The 19,045-nt window shown below is 44.2% G+C and overlaps 1 protein-coding gene across 9 annotated transcripts in view; it reads left to right on the plus strand.

Moving 5' to 3' along the window:
• Positions 1 to 19,045, plus strand: part of DLGAP3 (DLG associated protein 3) — an 827,688-nt gene that overhangs the window by 635,510 nt on the left and 173,133 nt on the right. The window lies entirely within an intron of this gene.

Raw genomic sequence — 19,045 nt, forward strand, 5'->3', positions numbered from 1 at the left:
AAGTGATTCTCCCATTGTTCGATGGAGCAGTGACTCAACAAAGCAGGCAAATGAACTTCAAACTTCAATTGACAGTTAAATATTTAAAGGGGGTTCCCTAATTTTCTAAAAAATCAGAAAATACCTGAAAAAATGTTTGACCATTAATTTGGTTTTCTACATAATCAACAGTCATAGTTTTCTGATGTGCATGTTTGGGCCTTTTGGTTCCTGGTTTGATTGTACAGGGTGTGCCATGTGTACTTTCTACAGGAGGTGAAAGTGACTGCCACCATCACCTATCGAAAGGGATGTTGTAGGTTCTTATACATAATAGTGGGTGCACCCAAGTATACAAATGAATATAGGTTTTTTTTTATGGTCTACCCTGTACAATCACACCCCACAATGTAGACATCAGTGAGCACTGTGAGTGGTAATTATGGGTAGAAATTAAAAAGAGATTCATTGTAACACTACCATTTCAGTAGGATACTTTTGGTTAAAAGTTCTCAGTAATTCGCTTCCATTGGGTTCATATTTACATTTCAGTATAACCATAAAGCAACATTTCCATTTTTGCATATGTACAAAGAGAGCCAGCTCTGTAGACTACTCCCTTGTCATTCTCTATCCTACACCTTCATCCCATGTTAATGCCACGCACCCTCAGTTGCAGGCAGAGCAGAAACAGTCCCCCATCACCCCATAATAGGATGTCTCTAATGATATCCTATACCTTAGGAGACTTATCTAAAAACGTTGACGTGATGTCATGGTGGGAGTCGTCACTTTGGGTAAAAAGCCAGCAGCCCAATACACAAGGTTAATTTAGGCAGGCACTCTGGAAAACTCCCTTATTCATGTGATAAATGGAAAAGTCCAATTATATAAGTGCACATTTATGTAGCGCCCCTGAGACTGGTTGCTACAGGGTATTGCATTGTAAGTGTTTGAATGTATTTTATAATGTCCGTCCACCCTGGGCAGGAAAAGGTTAAGTCTGTTTCTGCAGCAAACAGCCTCACACATAGAGGGAACATTCCTTAGATGGAGGCACGTGCAGGAGGAAGTTACAAAGGGGACAGTTTGGTTTCACTTTACTTGAGAACGCTGGAGGACCAAAGAGAGAGTGGAAGCACACTTTTGCAGCTCCCTAGGGAGCTCCCTCTCAGGGAGGCAGAGTAAAGGAGCCACCAGGTCCAGACTGGTTATACACCCTTTCCTTACCTGGGACCGGGCGAGTGGATGGCTGAGGACCCCTAAGCTGAGAGAGCGGATAGCGCCAGTTAGTTAGCCAGGTCCATTAGCCGGCAGAGAGTTGGAATGAAAGAGGTGGCTAGCCGGGAAGGAGTTGAGAGCCTGGGACTGGTAGTCATGTGGTATGGAGGAGAAGAGGGTTACAGAGGGGAATATGTTGTTGCCCCCTTGGAACCAGCGCAGCTTCGAATGGCAGAGTAGTGGGTCCCAAGAGCTCCAGAGACCAGGAGGGGACCAGACTTTGACCTCTGTTCTGCCTGGGAATGACTGGAGTCATTGCACTAAAGAAAGAACTGTTAGTAAATAAAATCTGAAACCCGAAACCCAGTGACTTTGACTCCCTTTGTCGTCGTCTTGTGATCCGGCGAGTTCCAGTTTCCCTTTCTCCCTCCCGGGGGCTGCTCTGCCTGTGTGGAGTGATATCATCCCAGCTGCACCCCAACATCTTCCCCAGCGAGGTACCCTGCAGCGGCGGCCTTATCCTTGGCTGCACACCACAGGTGATGTAGTCTACATCATCCGTTCCACTCATGAAGGAGGAAAGGTCAGAGGAAGGGTCTGCAGCTGATTAGGCAGGGGCCCCAGTCACCACCGTAACCGGTGACTACCTCTCCAGGAACAATCTTTGCTAGCCTCCCTTGCTATGTACCATGGAGCCACGGAACTAGGTCAGGCCATGACTTATACATGACTTATACAAACCACTGGCCCGGCGACGGGTATACAAGGTACGGACTGAAGCTCCTATCTTGAGCTCTGTGGGGTGTCACATTTATACCACTGTAATGCAGAAATGATTCTTTATGGAAGTGATGATATAGACCAGGGGTCCCCAACTCCAGTCCTCAAGGCCCACCAACAGTGCATGTTTTCAGGATTTCCTTAGCATTGCATGGGTGTAAAAATCATCATCTTTCCAGTGATTAAATTATTACCAGTGCAATACTAAGGAGACCCTGAAAACATGAACTGTTGGTGGCCCTTGAGGACTGGAGTTGGGGACCCTTGATATAGAAAGTAAGCTAAATTGCCAGTGATGATGCATAAAACTTGGGTTCAATATGAAGAAAGTTTATAGCGTGAATAACAGAATACTGGGAAAGCACCAATGTCTCAGTCCGCCTGACCTGGCTCACAGTATTCTGAAACAATAATAAGAACATAAGGAAATAAAAATAATAGGCTTAGGAAATCAAAGACTCAAAGTAGAAGTACATATGTAATAATAGCAATAGTATACCAAGTCACACAAGAATCATAACAGAGCATAACAGAAAAATATATAGCATCTAAAAAATATCCCAGTCAGCTTACTGCTGAGTCTTTTTCAGAACTAGCCCCTTCCTGCTCTATGATTTACTATTTTGTACTACGATATTACATCATTCAATGTGTGCTGGTGTATAGAGCAGACTCCCGATTTGTGTTAAAGCTAACCTGTCACCAGTTTTTTCAGTATTGACTCAAAAATATTACCTTCTGCAGCTCCTGGGCTGCATTCTATGAAGGTGCACCTTGTTCCCTGACTCCCCTTGCAGACCCCAGAAATACCTTTATAAAATCTGACCGCCATGTATGCAAATGACCTGTTCTGATCGGATGGCCTTGCTCGTTTTTGGCTCCTGTCCCCCCTCCTGCAACTGTTTGCTGTCCTCCTTTGATGATTGCCTTGTCTAATGCCTCTATCATCATCCACGTAGCGTGACTCAATCTTGCGCCTGCGCAGTCATTCCTGGCTCACGCAGGGGCACCTCACTCTGCCCCATTGCGGGGAGAGCCGAAAACATAGGTGCACTTGCGCGAGCCGGTGAGCTCTCTGTGCAGATGCAAGGTTGCGAGCAAGTTCACTGGCTCGCCCAAGCGCACCTATGTTTTCGGCTCTGCCGCAATGGGGCAGAGTGAAGTGCGCCTGCGTGAGCCAGGGATAAATGCGCAGGCACAAGATTCAGCTCAGATAGAAACTCCAGCAGCAAAGTCCAATGGATAATAAAATCAAATTTTCTTTATTAATTCATTTTAAAAAAACATAAATAAAATATCCAGACAGGGTCCTATGCAAGAGAGGACGCGTTTCGAACCAGATGGTTCTTAGTCAGTCCCTAGAGACTGACTAAGAACCATCTGGTTCGAAACGCGTCCTCTCTTGCATAGGACCCTGTCTGGATATTTTATTTATGTTTTTTTAAAATGAATTAATAAAGAAAATTTGATTTTATTATCCATTGGACTTTGCTGCTGGAGTTTCTATCTACACTTACTTGGATTGCCGGTTTTCCTTTCCGTGCACAAGTCCTGGATGTGGTGGTTCCCTCTTTGGCTACAGGTGAGCGGACATCGTATATTTTTTTCTTGGTTCTGACAAGATTCAGCTCAGTATATGGATGATGACAGAGGAATGAGACTTGTCAATCATCAAAGGAGGATGGCAAACAGCGTCAGGAGGAGTGACAGGAGCCGAAAAAGAGCACGCCCATCCGACCAGAACAGGTCATTTGCATACGTGGCGGTCAGTTATTTATAAAGTTATTTCTGGGGTTTGCAGGGGAAGTCAGGGAACAAGGGGAACAAGGTGCACCTTCATAGAATGCAGCCCAGGAGCTGCAGAAGGTGATACTTTTGGTTCAATACTGAAAAAAATGGTGACAGGCTCCCTTTCAGCAGCCAAAGCCTGCCTCTAAGAGCAGCAATAGGAGCTAGCTCTGATAGATGTTGTTTAGCCACTTAAAGGGGTTGTCCAAGACTATTTTCTTTTTTTACTATGGATCTACAAAGTAACAGGTAGGAAGGTAAGTAGTTGGTAACTACTTCCTGTTCTGCCCAGAGCAGATATCACATACTGCTTCTGCTGGCAATTTTGCTGCTTCAACTCAACAGAGTAGCTCTTCCTCTTCTGGGCTGGTCCGTCAACAAGGCCTGACTGCCGGCATCATGCTGATTGAGTGCTGGATCCCTGGAGTTAGGTAGTGGGGATCTGGCTGTCAATCAGCATAACATCAGTTGTCACGGCACTTCAACAGAGCATAGACCTTATGTCAGCGGAAGCAACAGAATTGCGAGCAGAGACCTGTAAAATTACCATAACAATTACAACTTTACATTTTTTACAATTTACCATTGTAAAAAAATAAATTAGTCCCTTAGAACATCTTTAATGTCTCTGTTAATTTCTGACAGTTTCATTTCAGTGGCCTGATCCTGGTACAGGTGTCCTTTTGGGCCATGGCATGATCAGTTGCCATGACAGCTAGGGGCCTCCTGAAAGCCCTAGTTATTACCATCTTGGTGCTCCTGTGAAGAGCAGCCACAAACTGGTCCTTATAGGACATCATGACATTAACAATATACTGCAGTACAGAAATATTGAAATATAGTACAAGTGATCAAATAATTGCATGTTCAAGTTCCCTAAAGATGAGGTACATAATTGGAGGTCTGTGGGCCACATGTGTCACGTGATACCCTTCTGTGTGACCCTCAACCATCTCCATAGTGTCTGGTTACATGTATTTTCCATGTTATGAAGGAAACCAGTGATATGTAGTGAAATAGGGATAGAAGGGTAATTATGAATGGTGTAATGTTTGGTTACTTCTGTGTCAATCATATGGCAGAATTGGCGAGACCTGACTCCTTTGGCACAGAAAGACCATGAGTGCTCTTATATGCATTGCAGTTTATAGGATAAGGGAAACATTTGACTGTTTCAGCATCTTGCATATACTACAATTGAGAGAGCTGGGGTCATGTTCTCTTTTTTCTGGACTACAAACCATGAGAAAGGAACCTCTATCTTCCTGATAGATGGAAGCCCTCTAAATGGAACCAGCATGTATTAGATATGTATTGCACATACTTTCTTTATACAGTAAATGTTTCAGTAGATAATCCTCTTGTAATATTGAGGCCAATAGGGTTGGTTCTATCTGACAATATGACTCTTGGACCCAAAAAGGTATGTGTGCCCCTGCAATATAGGGACTAAAAATATGGTGAAAATTAAAATAAAAAAATATTTCAAAAACAAATTAAAAAATTATAAAAGCTTGAATCATCCTTAGTTTTTTCCTATTCAAATCCCAAAAAATAAGAAATAAATAATATGTGTTATCGCCATATCCTTAAAAGTCTAATCTATCAAAATATAATATAGGGGATGTATCATATTTTGTATTGGCATCAGTGATTGGGTTGTCCATTAATGGAAAATGAATATTCACTCCCTTTCCTCACCCACTCCTCGGCATCAGTGACTGGAATGTGTATTAATGGAAATGTATATTAACCCTCTTACCTTGCCCATAATCCTGCCTACCCCTCTGTGCAAATGACTGATTAGAACATCTGTTAATTGAAATTAATGTTCCCCTGCCCATAATTCCGCCCACAACTCTATGTCGGCATCAGTTATTGAAACGTATGTTAATTACAATGAATATTCAGCCCATTCCTTCTCCCATACAGTGGAGGAACTAAGTATTTGATCCCTTGTTGATTTTGTAAGTTTGCCCACTGAGAAAGACATGAACAGTCTATAATTTTAAGGGTAGGTTAATTTTAACAGAGACAGATAGAATATCCAAAATAAAATCCAGAAAATCACATTGTATAAATGATATAAAATTATTTGCATTTTGCAGAGAGTAATATGTATTTGATCCCCTACCAACCATTAAGAGTTCTGGCTCCTGCAGACCACTTAGACACTCCTAATCAACTCGCTTCCTGCATTAATGAGCTGTCTTAAATTGTCACCTGTATAAAAGACTCCTGTCCACAGACTCAATTAATCAGTCAGATTTTAACCTCTACGACATGGACAAGATCAAGGCCTTTCTAAGGATGTCAGGGACAAGATCATAGACCTGCACAAGGCTAGAATGGGCTACAAAACCATAAGTAAGACACTGGGTGAGAAGGAGACAACTGTTGGTGCAATAATAAGAAGATGAAAAAAATACAAAATGACTGTCAACCGACATCGATCTGGGGCTCCATGCAAAATCTCACCTTGTGGGGTTTCCAAGATCATGAGAAAGGTGAGAGATCAGCCAAAAAGTACACTGGGGGGAACTTGTTAATGATCTCCAGGCGGCTGGGTCTACTGTCACCAAGAAAACCATTGGTAACACATTACACCGTATTAGCTTAAAATCCTGCAGATTCCCACTGCTCAAGAATACACATGTTAAGGCCCATCTGAAGTTTGCCAATAAACACCCAGTTGCTTCTGAGAATGATTGGGAGAAGGTGCTGTGGTCAGATGAGACACAAATTGAGATTTTTAGCATTAAGTCAACTCGCCGTGTTTGGAAGAAGAGAAATGATGCCTATAACCCAAAGAACATCGTCCCAACTGTCAAGCATGGGGGGGAAACATTATGTTTTGGGGGTGTTTCTCTGCTAAGGGCACAAGACTACTTTACCGCATCATTGGGACAATGGATGGAGCCATGTACCATAAAGTCCTGAGTGACAACCTCCTTCCCTCTGCCAGGACATTAAAAATGGGTCGTGACTGGATCTTCCACCACAACAATGACCCAAAATATACAGCCAAGGCAACAAACAGGCTCACTCTGTCTCCTTTCGTATGGTTCTCTGAGTCCAATTAAGACCGGGTGGTGCAGGCAATCCAAGAGACATGTTTGTGGAGAAAAAAATCCAGCATCTCATCCGGTTGAAATATAAATAAAATCAACTTTATTCCATATGCTTTAAAAAATTCCAAAAAGGGGGAAGTCATAAAAACCATACAAGGTGCAGTTTTGTAGAAGACGCTTACACGTTTCGGACTACATGTCCTTACTCATAGCTTACTGGTTCTCATGTGAGAACCCCTTTTAATACTGGCTATGAGGGGAAATGAGGTAACAGGAAATAGCATTAACAAATGTACATATGTCTTATTTTACACAAAACTCTTTTTTCTATACATATAATTTTTTATGTTATTTTGTAATTTTTTTCATCATAATGCTTAATCAATTATCATATACTACAGACTACTTTTTCAATAATTTCCATACCTATGGAAAAAATTTATGGTTTAGATAATCCATTCATTGAACACATATTATTTTGATAGATTCATAGATGATATAATAATATTGCAAGGAGATTCAAATAATGTCAATGACTTAATGGAGTATGTAAACGACAATAATGTGAACCTTAAATTTACATGCCAAACACATAAAGAAAAACATTCCTTTTTAGATTTATCTTTGGAAGGAGATGCAGGAAATTCAAAGGTAAAAACCAGTTTACAAAAAATCCATCTCTGGTAACTCCCTACTCCATGCCTCCAGTTCACACCCAAAGCATGTGCTGGATAATCTGCCAACAGGTGAATGCTTCAGAGTGAAGAGGAGCTGCAGCACAATGGAAGCATACAAAGAAGAGTGCAAATAGATAGATAAGAGCCTGCAAGAGAGGGGATATCATCCCTACCAGTTAATCAAAGGAAAAACAACAGCAGATAAAAAAATCAGGGAGATGTAATTGGGAACAATCAAAACAGAATAACTACAAAAATAATATGTTTTTCAACTCAATTTTCTGACCAATTCAAAGAAGTGTACGGCATTGATAAAAAGAATTTACCTATATTAAGGATAGATCCTGTACTAAAGAGTATCATAAATCAAGGATGCAACTTTATACCCAGAAGAGGAAAAACATTAGCCAATTTATTATCTCCCAGTGATCACACACAGCGCTTACAACATAATAGTGTTTACACTTGGCTGTCCTCTGTGGGAAGTTTCAAATGCGGCCAAAGACTTGCAATTTATGTGGGTACATGAATAATGTAAAGGAGTTCAAATCAGCCAGCACTGGCATTAAATACCATTTAAAAACCTTTATAAATTGTAGCCACACTTATGTTGTTTATTTAATCACTTGTGAAGTTTGTCAAATGCAGTATGTGGGCAGTACCTCGCGCCCATTAAGAAAAAGGACATCGGAGCATGTGTTTGATACCAACAATCGCAGTACCAGGAGTCCATCTGGAGCCTCGCAACACTTTTCCACCATTCATGGAGGAGATTTAAAACATTTTAGGGTAAATGCTATAGAAAATGTAACCATAAATAAAAGAGGAGGTGACAGATTAAAATAACTGCATAAAAGAGAAGCAATGTGGATTATGAAATTGAACACTAGATGGCCAATCAGCATGAATAACAAAAACGGACTTAATGTATTTATATTAAGGCAGTTGTTCCCCCATCAGTGAGCAAAAGGGTTTTTTGGGGGGGGTTTCTCCCTTGTTTCTCCAAAAAACATAAAAACTAATGTGTAACAATGATTTTCTATGATTAAATGACTGTAGAATAGTAGTGGTATATATGGAATTATTGAAAAAGTAGTCTGTAGTATATGTTAATTGATTAATCATTATTATGAAAAAAATTACAAAATAACATCAAAAATTATATGTATAGAAGAAAGAGTTTTGTATAAAATAAGACATATGTACATTTGTTACTGCTATTTCCTGGTACCTCATTTCCCCTCATAGCCAGTATTAAAAGGGGTTGTCACATGAGAACAAGTCAGCTATGAGTAAGGACATGTAGTCCGAAACGCGTAAGCATCTTCTACAAAAGTGCACCTTGTAGGGTTTTATGACTTGCCCTTTTTTGGAATTTTTTAAAGAATATTGAATAAAGTTGATTTTATTTATACTTCAACCGGACGAGATGCTGGATTTTTTTTCTCCACAAACATTATTTCTCCCACTGTATTCCCACCCACCCAACTGTACTGACATCAGTGATTCAGTCGGCTGGCCGTATTACTGCCCGAGGATCTCATCGCAATGCTCTTCTGACCTGAGTGTGTCAGAGTGTATTTCTATGCAGCTGTCACGCTCAGGTCAGACGACTGCAAGTTTTGTGATGTGATCCTCGGGCAGTAATGCGGCAGTCTGACTGAATCACTGATGAACAAAGGAGTGGGTGGAGGAAGGTGGTGAATATTCATTTACAATTAACACACGTTCCAATAACTGATGCCAGCACACAGAGGAGTGGGCATGATTATGTGCAGTGGAAAACTGAATATTCATTTGCCAATAATACACGTTCCAATCACTGACACTGACACAGAGGAGTAGGCAGGGGAAGGGAGTGAATATTCATTTAAAGTATGGTATGCAACTAGGGCTTATTGTTGGAGTAGGGCTTATATCATAAGCATACTACAAAAAGACCAAAAAATCCTGCTTGGGCTTATTTTCCATGTAGGTCTTATTTTTTGGAAAACACAGTATTAAAAACTACACTTCGTCAAACAAAAAAACACAAAATCCTCACAAAGTTCTTTGGGTCTCAGAAAATGGTGACACCAACAACATTTTAGGAAAATTTCCAAAAAGAAGAAGGCATCCCTTAGCCATGCGATAGAGGATGGCTTGCTGAATGATGTGAGTCCAAATCCTGGGACCCCAGAGATCATAAGATATGGGCTCTTGATCATAGAGAATGGAACCTTGGAACCCTTTCCTGAATGGAGCAGATGTGCACATGCGCAGCGTCCACGCCATTCATTGTCTATGAGACTGCAGGAAAAAAGCCAAGCATTGTACCTGTCAGTCCAATACACAATTAGTGGAGATGAGGCCATGCATGTGCATTCAGAATAGCTCCGCAGAGCCCCAGTCTCAGGATCCCTGGGGGTCCCAGTAGTCGAACTGCAGTGGTCAGCAATAGTGATGAGCGAGTACTAAAAAGCTCGGGTGCTCGAGGCTCGGGCCGAGCATCCCAAGATACTCGTGTACTCGGCCCGAGGACCGAGCCCAATGTTATCCTATGGGAGACCCGAGTATTTTTGTGAAATGACCACCGGCAGCATGTAGAAACCCTAAAAATGGCACAAAAGTCTCAGAAGAGTGCTCAAATGACATGGCAACAGCATGGGGAAGATCCCTTGAAGCATTTATCACTCAAAAGTCACAGCTGTGAACAATTTTGTCCGCGTTTTATGCCATTTTTACGGACTCACCAAAAAACCTTCCAAAATGACACCAAAATTAATTTTCATGGCGGAAATGTTAAGGGCACATACCCAATAGTGAGATACAGCTAATGTATGTTACTTTTTGAGATTAATACATGAAAGATTTTACGTAACACATTGTGTGGCACTCCGATGTCCCTGAGAAGAGACGTACATAAAGGCCTCTGAGTCTAATGTGCCCATTTTGAGGAAATGAGTCTTTGTAGTATTTTCCTTTGCCAGGGCAGTCCAAAATTGTGAGGTTCACCAATGACCCTGCATACAGACGTGCATGAGGGCCTGTAAACCTGAAGTGCCCATTGTAAGGAAGTGGGTCTATTGTAGTATAGCCCTTAGGCAGGGCAGGCAAAAATTGGGAGGCTCCACGTTGTCCCTGGATAGAGACGTGCATGAGGGCCTCAAAACATTAAGTGTGCATTGTCAGGAAGTGGTTGTATTATAGTATAGCCCTTAGGCAGGGCAGCCAAAAATTGGGAGGCCCCACGTTGTCCCTGGATAGAGACGTGCTAGAGGGCCTCAAAACATTAAGTGTGCATTGTCAGGAAGTGGGTGTATTATAGTATAGCCCTTAGGCAGGGCAGCCATAAATTGGGAGGCTCCACGTTGTTCCTGGATAGAGACATGCATGAGGGCCTCAAAACATTGTGTCCATTGTCAGGAAGTGGGTGTATTATAATATAGCCCTTAGGCAGGGCAGCCAAAAATTGGGAGGCTCCACGTTGTCCCTGGATAGAGACGTGCATGAGGGCCTCAAAACATTAAGTGTGCATTGTCAGGAAGTGGGTGTATTATAGTATAGCCCTTAGGCAGGGCAGCCAAAAATTGGGAATCTCCACGTTGTCCCTGGATAGAGACGTGCATGAGGGCCTCAAAACATTAAGTGTCCATTGTCAGGAAGTGGGTGTATTATAGTATAGCCCTTAGGCAGGGCAGCCAAAAATTGGGAGGCTCCACGTTGTCCCTGGATAGAGACGTGCATGAGGGCCTCAAAACATTAAGTGTCCATTGTCAGGAATTGGGTGTATTATAGTATAGCCCTTAGGCAGGGCAGCCAAAAATTGGGAGGCTCCACGTTGTCCCTGGATAGAGACGTGCATGAGGGCCTCAAAACATTAAGTGTGCATTGTCAGGAAGTGGGTGTATTATAGTATAGCCCTTAGGCAGGGCAGCCAAAAATTGGGAGGCTCCACGTTGTCCCTGGATAGAGACGTGCATGAGGGCCTCAAAACATTAAGTGTCCATTGTCAGGAAGTGGGTGTATTATAGTATAGCCCTTAGGCAGGGCAGCCAAAAATTGGGAGGCTCCACGTTGTCCCTGGATAGAGACGTGCATGAGGACCTCAAAACATTGTTCCCATTGCAAAGGAGCGGGTCTCCTGTCGTTGTAATGTCTATTCTGCAAAGTATGGGCGAAAAAATTTACCACTGGGGGTATACCTGAAACAAAGGCCTAACTATTGTAACGGTCATCATGGTGGCGCATGAGGAGAAGGAGGAGCAGTCCAGCGATTATCCAAAGTCCAGAAGTGTGTACCCATGGGTGACTGGAGGTACATGGCAAATTCCCGTTACAAACTTTAAATTCCGCTCTCATTTGCTGGTGGTGTGGTGAAGTCTGGCCCAATCCAACCCTTGTTCATCTTGATCAGAGTCAGCCTGTCAGCATTTTCAGTTGACAGGCGGGTGCGTTTATCTGTAATGATTCCACCTGCGGCACTAAAAACACGCTCTGACAAAACGCTAGCGGCAGGGCAGGCCAGGACTTCCAAGGCGTAGAGAGCCAATTCATGCCACGTGTCCACCTTGGATACCCAATAATTGTAAGGCACAGAGGAATGTCGGAGTACAGTTGTTCGATCTGCAAGGTACTCCTTGAGCATCTGGGCAAACTTAGGATTTCTTGTGGCACTACCCCGCACCTCAGGGGCTGTGGTACGTGAGGGGCTGAGAAAACTGTCCCACATCTTAAAGACTGTTCCCCTACCTCTGGCGGATTGGACTTGTGCCTCTCTCGGCTGTACGCCTTGGTTGTCCACTGATTCCTGACCTATGCCGCTAGCGTTTTGTGAGGGGAATGCTTTGCCTACTTCCGTGACTATGGCCTTCCGGAACTGCTGCATTTTGGTTGACCTCTCCGCCTCGGGAATAAGAGACATAAAGTTCTCCTTGTAGCGTGGGTCTAACAGTGTTACCAACCAGTAATGATTGTCGGCCAAGATGTTCTTAACGCGTGGGTCACGAGACAGGCAGCTTACCATAAAGTCAGCCATGTGCGCCAGACTCTTAACAGCCAGGACTTCAGTAGCCTGACCAACACGATGACTGAACATGCTGTCCTCCTCCTCCTCCTCCTCCTCATCTACCCTGTCCTCTGGCCAGCCACGCTGAACCGAGGATTTGACTGGTGTGCATGTCATATCCTCAATTTGGCCGGAGAGTTGCTCCATGTCTTCATCCTCCTCCTCGTCATAGTCCTCCACTGCACGTTGTGATGAGACGAGGCTGGGCTGTGTGTTATCACCCACACCCACTACTGTTTCTTGCTGCAACTCATCGCGCTCCGCCTGCAATGCATCATGTTTGTTTTTGAGCAGAGTCCGTTTTAGAAGGCAGAGTAGCGGTATGGTGACGCTAATAATGGCGTCATCACCACTCACCATCTTGGTGGAGTCCTCAAAGTTTTGGAGGATGGTACATAGGTCGGACATCCATCTCCACTCATCAGGTGTTATGTGTGGAGTTTGACCCATTTCCCGACGGCTTAGGTGATGCAGGTACTCAGCAACTGCCCTCTTCTGCTCACATATCCTGACCAACATGTGCAGAGTTGAATTCCAACGCGTGGGGACATCACACACCAGTCTGTGAGCTGGAAGATGCAAACGGCGCTGAAAGCCGGCAAAGCCGGCTGAAGCAGTAGGTGACTTTCGAAAATGTGCAGACAGGCGGCGAACTTTTACCAGCAGATCAGACAGCTCTGGGTATGACTTTAGAAACCGCTGAACCACGAGGTTGAGCACATGGGCCACGCATGGAACATGTGTCAGCTGGCCTCGCCTCAAAGCCGCCACCAGGTTCCGGCCATTGTCACACATGACCTTTCATGGCTTTAGGTTCAGAGGTGTGAGCCAGTGATCTGCCTGCTGTTTCAGAGCTGTCCACACCTCTTCTGCATTGTGGGGTTTGTCACCTATGCAGATTAGCTGCAGCACAGCCTGTTGCCGCTTCGCCGAGGCAGTGCTGCAGTGCTTCCAGCTTGGGACTGGTGTGGAGAGTAAAGTGGATGAGGATGCGCAGGAGGAGGAGGAGGCTGAAGAGCATGACATTCCGGAGCTGTAGAGTGTGGGTGAAACCCTGACTGAGGTAGGGCCTGCAAACCTTGGTGTGGGAAGGACGTGTTCCGTCCCTCGCTCAGACTGGGTCCCAGCTTCCACAATATTAACCCAGTGTGCCGTCAACGAGATGTAGCGGCCTTGCCCACAAGCACTTGTCCACGTGTCTGTGGTTAGGTGGACTTTGGGTGAAACAGCGTTGTTCAGGGCACGTGTGATGTTTTGTGACACGTGGTTATGCAACGCGGGGACGGCACACCGGGAGAAATAGTGGCGGCTGGGGACCGAGTAACGTGGGACAGCTGCCGCCATCAGGTCGCGGAATGCTTCTGTCTCCACCAGCCTAAAAGGCAACATTTCCAGCGCAAGCAGTCGCGAAATCTTAGCATTTAGAACTGTGGCATGTGGGGCGTTGGCAGTGTATTTGCGCCTGCGTTCAAAGGTTTGCTGAATGGATAACTGAACGCTGCGCTGGGACAAGGACGTGCTTGATGATGGTGTTATTTCTGCGTAGGCAATTGCAGGTGCAGGACCGGAGGAGGCTTGTTCGCAGGCAGCATGGACAGGGGATTGGCTCGCATGCACAACCAGCAAAGACGTAGCAGTGACATCAGCAAGCACTGCTCCTCGACTCTGTTGTACTTCCCACAAAGTCGGGTGCTTGGCTGACATGTGCCTGATCATGCTGGTGGTGGTCAGGCTGCTAGTTTTGGTACCCCTGCTGATGCTGGCACGGCAGGTGTTGCAAATGGCCTTTTTAGAATCATCTGGAGCCAACTTAAAAAACTGCCAGACTCGGGAAGACCTAACATTTGTACAGGCACCTTGTGTCGTATTGTTGTTCCGGGGAACGGTTGCCTGACTTCTGCCTGGAGCCACCACCCTGCTTCTTACTGCCTGTTGGGATGCTACGCCTCCCTCCCCCTGTGCACTGCTGTCCTTGCTCTGCATATCCTCCTGCCAGGTTGGGTCAGTTACTGGATCATCCACCACGTCGTCTTCCTCTTCCGCACCCTGCTCCTCCTCCTGACTTCCTGACAATTGTGTCTCATCATCGTCCACCCCTTGTTGAGACACGTTGCCAACTTCGTGAGAACGTGGCTGCTCAAATATTTGGGCATCTGTACATACGATCTCCTCATGACCCACTTCAACATGAGCTGGCGAGAGGCCAGAATGTGCGAATGGAAACGTGAACAGCTCTTCCGAGTGTCCAAGTGTGGGATCATTAATGTCCGAGGACGTGTACTCAGCCTTGTGGTAGGAAGGAGGATCAGGTTCTGAAATGTGCGGTGCAGTATCACGGCTACTGACACTTGACCGTGTGGAAGACAGAGTGTTTGTGGTGGTGCCAATCTGACTGGAAGCATTATCCGCTATCCAACTAACAACCTGTTGACACTGGTCTTGGTTCAAGAGCGGTGTACTGCTGCGGTCCCCAAGAATTTGGGACAGGATGTGCGAGTGACTAGATGTGGCCCTTTGTTGTGGCGAAATTAGAGCTTGCCCACGACCTCGGCCTCTGCCTGCACCACCATCACGTCCACTTCCTTGTTCCTTGCCAACGCCCTTGCGCATTTTGCAATGCTGTGCTGACGTGTATTCACTACACTTGTGCATTATATAATAATAGTTTGTTAAAAACGCACACAAGTGCACCTGTACGCTGCCACCGACAGGCACACACGTGCGGTTTTTAAATGCAAGCACGGACGCACTAAGAACCTAACAGGTTTTTAGCAGAAAAAATTACTGAGAAGTCTGGCACTATCAGCCACTGCTGACTGACGTGTATTATACACTAGACTTGTGCGTTATATAATAATAGTTTGTGAAAAACGCACACAAGTGCACCTGTACACTGCCACCGACAGGCACACACGTGCGGTTTTTAAATGCAAGCACGGACGCACTAAGAACCTAACAGGTTTTTAGGAGAAAAAATTACTGAGAAGTCTGACACTATCTGGACTGTTTTAGACTGTGTACACCAGCCCCAGATATGATGAAGGCTGGTATACGGTCACCACTAGGAATGGCTATATACCCTGCCTGCCTGCCTGCCTGTATACTGCTACAATAGTCCTGACAAGGACTCTTCTGGTCACTAGCCTGTATTCCGACCTGGCTATACCCTGCCTGTATATAGCAACAATAGTCCTGATAAGGACTCTGCTACTGTACTCCGACCTGGCTATACCCTGCCTGCCTGTATACAACTAGAATAGTCCTGAGAAGGACTTCTGGTCACACTGTTTGCAGCCCTGCTACGGAAATAACTATAAAGGGCCGCAAACCTTTCCCTGAAGCAGCGACCCTCTCCCTGCACTGACTGTCTGGATGGCTGTGAGCAGAGCACAGCGCGCTCGCCGGTATAAAGGCTCGGTCACGCTGTGCAGGCCAGCCAATCACTGCAATTCCACAACTAACAGGGCTGTGGCATTGCAGTGGTCTGCCAGCCAATCCCTGCATGAGGGCTGGCTCTCAAAAGAGCGCCAACATGCAGGGATGAAGACCACGAGTACAGCACGAGTATCGCGAGATTACTCGGTCCCCACCGAGTAGCCCGAGTACAGTGATACTCGTGCGAGTACCGAGTAGTAACAAGCATACTCGCTCATCACTAGTCAGCAAGTTATCCCCTATCCTTTGTTTAGAAGATAGCCTGCTTTTCTGGGTATAACTCTGTAAGAATTTTGATTTTGCCATAATTGGACTGACCTGAAGAATAAAGTTGCCAGGTCAGTTACTAATGAATGCTATAATATCAAAACCCAAAATAGAAAAGCAAAACTGTTTCGTATCACCGTATTATTTTCCCATTTTTCAGTTAGGTATATGGTAAAATAAATGGTTTCAAAACTACAACTCATTTTACAAAATACCATATATATATATATATATATATATATATATATATAGCTATGTCGACAGAAAAAATATGTTATGGCTCTTGGAAGAAGAGGAGGCAAAATTGAGAGCGCAAAAAACAAAAGTTACCAGCTTGCCATTAGTTTACTTCAATTAAACGTTATCCTACTGGCAAATCATTGTTTGTAAGCCTTGTCCTTGTATGAACTGATCTCGTAACAAGTTTTCTTTTGCATGAAGCCAGTGAACTATGAGATGCAATTTGACAAACCTCCTACTTCACAACTCATATAATTAACCACCAGAACATCACAAATCTGTTGGAACAAACAACTTTATTGAAACAGTATATTAATTTATGTATTTCAACACTGGCTCCTAGTCATTGCCATATCTATCTATCTATCTATCTATAAAAACTAAAGACAGCTCTCCAATTATGATGGAAAAAATTGACCTTTATTAGTCCATGTGATGTGGCAACGTTTCAACTCCTAAGAACCTTTCTCAAGCAGCGGCTATGTAGAAACAGGATATATATATATATATATATATATATATATATATATAGATTCCCATTGAAGGCATCAAAACTATGAATTAACACATGTGGAATGAAATACTTAACAAAAAAGTGTGAAACAACTGAAAATATGTCTTGTATTCTAGGTTCTTCAAAGTAGCCACCTTTTGCTTTGATTACTGCTTTGCACACTCTTGGCATTCTCTTGATGAGTTTCAAGAGGTAGTCACCGGAAATAATTTTCACTTCACAGGTGTGCCCTGTCAGGTTTAATAAGTGGGATTTCTTGCCTTATAAATGGGGTTGGGGCCATCAGTTGTGTTGTGCAGAAGTCTAGTGGATACACAGCTGATAGTCCTACTGAATAGACTGTTAGAATTTGTATTATGGCAAGACAGTTTTGACATTGGTCATTGCTCTCTGCTTCTCACACTGTATAGACTGGCTGTACAGAGTGATGAAGCAGAGGTGACATTGCTCATTGCTGTCTCTGCTTCTCACACTGTATAGACTGTCTGTACAGAGTGATGTAGCATTTTTGGCATTGTTCATTGCTTTCTGTTTCTCAGACTGTATAGACTGTCTGTACAGAGTGATATAGCAGAGTTGACATTGCTCATTGCTCTTCCTGCTTCTCATACTGTATAGACTGTCTTTACAGAGTGCTGAAGCAGATGTAACATTGTTGGACTTCAGATTTTTTATAATAAAGATGGAGTCTCTAAATGTTTTTTTGTTTTATTTATAATAAAAAAAAAAATTTCTGTGTTGTGTTTTTCTTTTACTGTTTACTAGAAATTCATGGTGGCCATGTCTAATTTGGCGTGACACCATGAATTTCGGGCTTACTACCATCTGAGAATGGAAAGCTGGTATTAACCCTTTTATTACCCAACGTACCACCCGGCTCCAGGACCGCTGGTCGAGCCGGGTAAAGCGCCTGTAAATTTCGCTAAGAAACAATGCGTCATTTCCAGGGGTAGCTGCGGACTGCTCCCAGCCCCGAGCTGCCTGGCTTTACATGACTTGGGATCAAATTACGTTTGGAGCCCTCACATTTTTTTTTTATTATTTTTATTTTAAATAAAAAAAAATAATGGACTTCCCTGTATTTTGATTGCCAGGCAGATGGGGTGAGGGTGACAGCCCATAGCCGTCTGCTTTATCTGCGTTGAAAATCAAAAATACCGTGGAGTGCTACGTAATTTTTTTAAATTATTTTTTTTATACATCTATATATATTGTGTGTGTGTGTGTATATATATATAATTATTATTTTTTTAATGTTAAATGGCGTCCGTCTTATAATGCCAGTGTTCGTCTAACAAATCATATAGGGTATATGTCCCTCATAGCCCCCCCATCCTAAAATTAGCCCCCTTAATCTGGATATGGCCCCTTATATTGAATATAGCCCCCTTATGCTGGCACACGTCCCCCAGTGATGCCACATGTCCCCCATTGAAGACACACGTCTTCTATTCCTGGCACATGTCCCCTATTGCTGGCACATGTCTCCTATTGATGGCACATGTCCGCTATTGCTGGCACACGTCCCCTACAGCTGGCACAGGTCTCCTATAAATGGCAAACGTCTCCTACAGCTGGCACAGGTCTCCTATGGATGGCACACATCCCCCTGTGCTGCCCATGGCTCCTATGGATGGCACACATCCCCCTGTGCTGCCCATGGCTCCCTATGGATGGCACACATCCCTCTGTACTGCCCATGGCCCCTATGGATGGCACACGTCCTCCTGTGCTGCCCATGGCTCCCTATGGATGGCACACATCCCCCTGTGTTTGATATGGCCCCCTATGGATGGCACATGTCCCCCGTGCTGCCCATGGCCCCCTATGGATGGCACACATCCCCCTGTACTGCCCATTGCCAAATATGGATGGCGCATGTCCCCCTGTATTTGATATGGCCCCTAATGGATGGCACACATCCCCCTGTGCTGCCCATGGCCCCCTATGGATGGCACACGTCCCCCTGTGTTTGATATGGCCCCCATGCTGCTGCCCATAGTAAAATAAAAAACTCTTTACTTAT

This window comes from Anomaloglossus baeobatrachus, chromosome 2, assembly GCF_048569485.1.
Source record: "Anomaloglossus baeobatrachus isolate aAnoBae1 chromosome 2, aAnoBae1.hap1, whole genome shotgun sequence".
Classification (NCBI taxonomy): Eukaryota; Metazoa; Chordata; class Amphibia; order Anura; family Aromobatidae; genus Anomaloglossus; species Anomaloglossus baeobatrachus.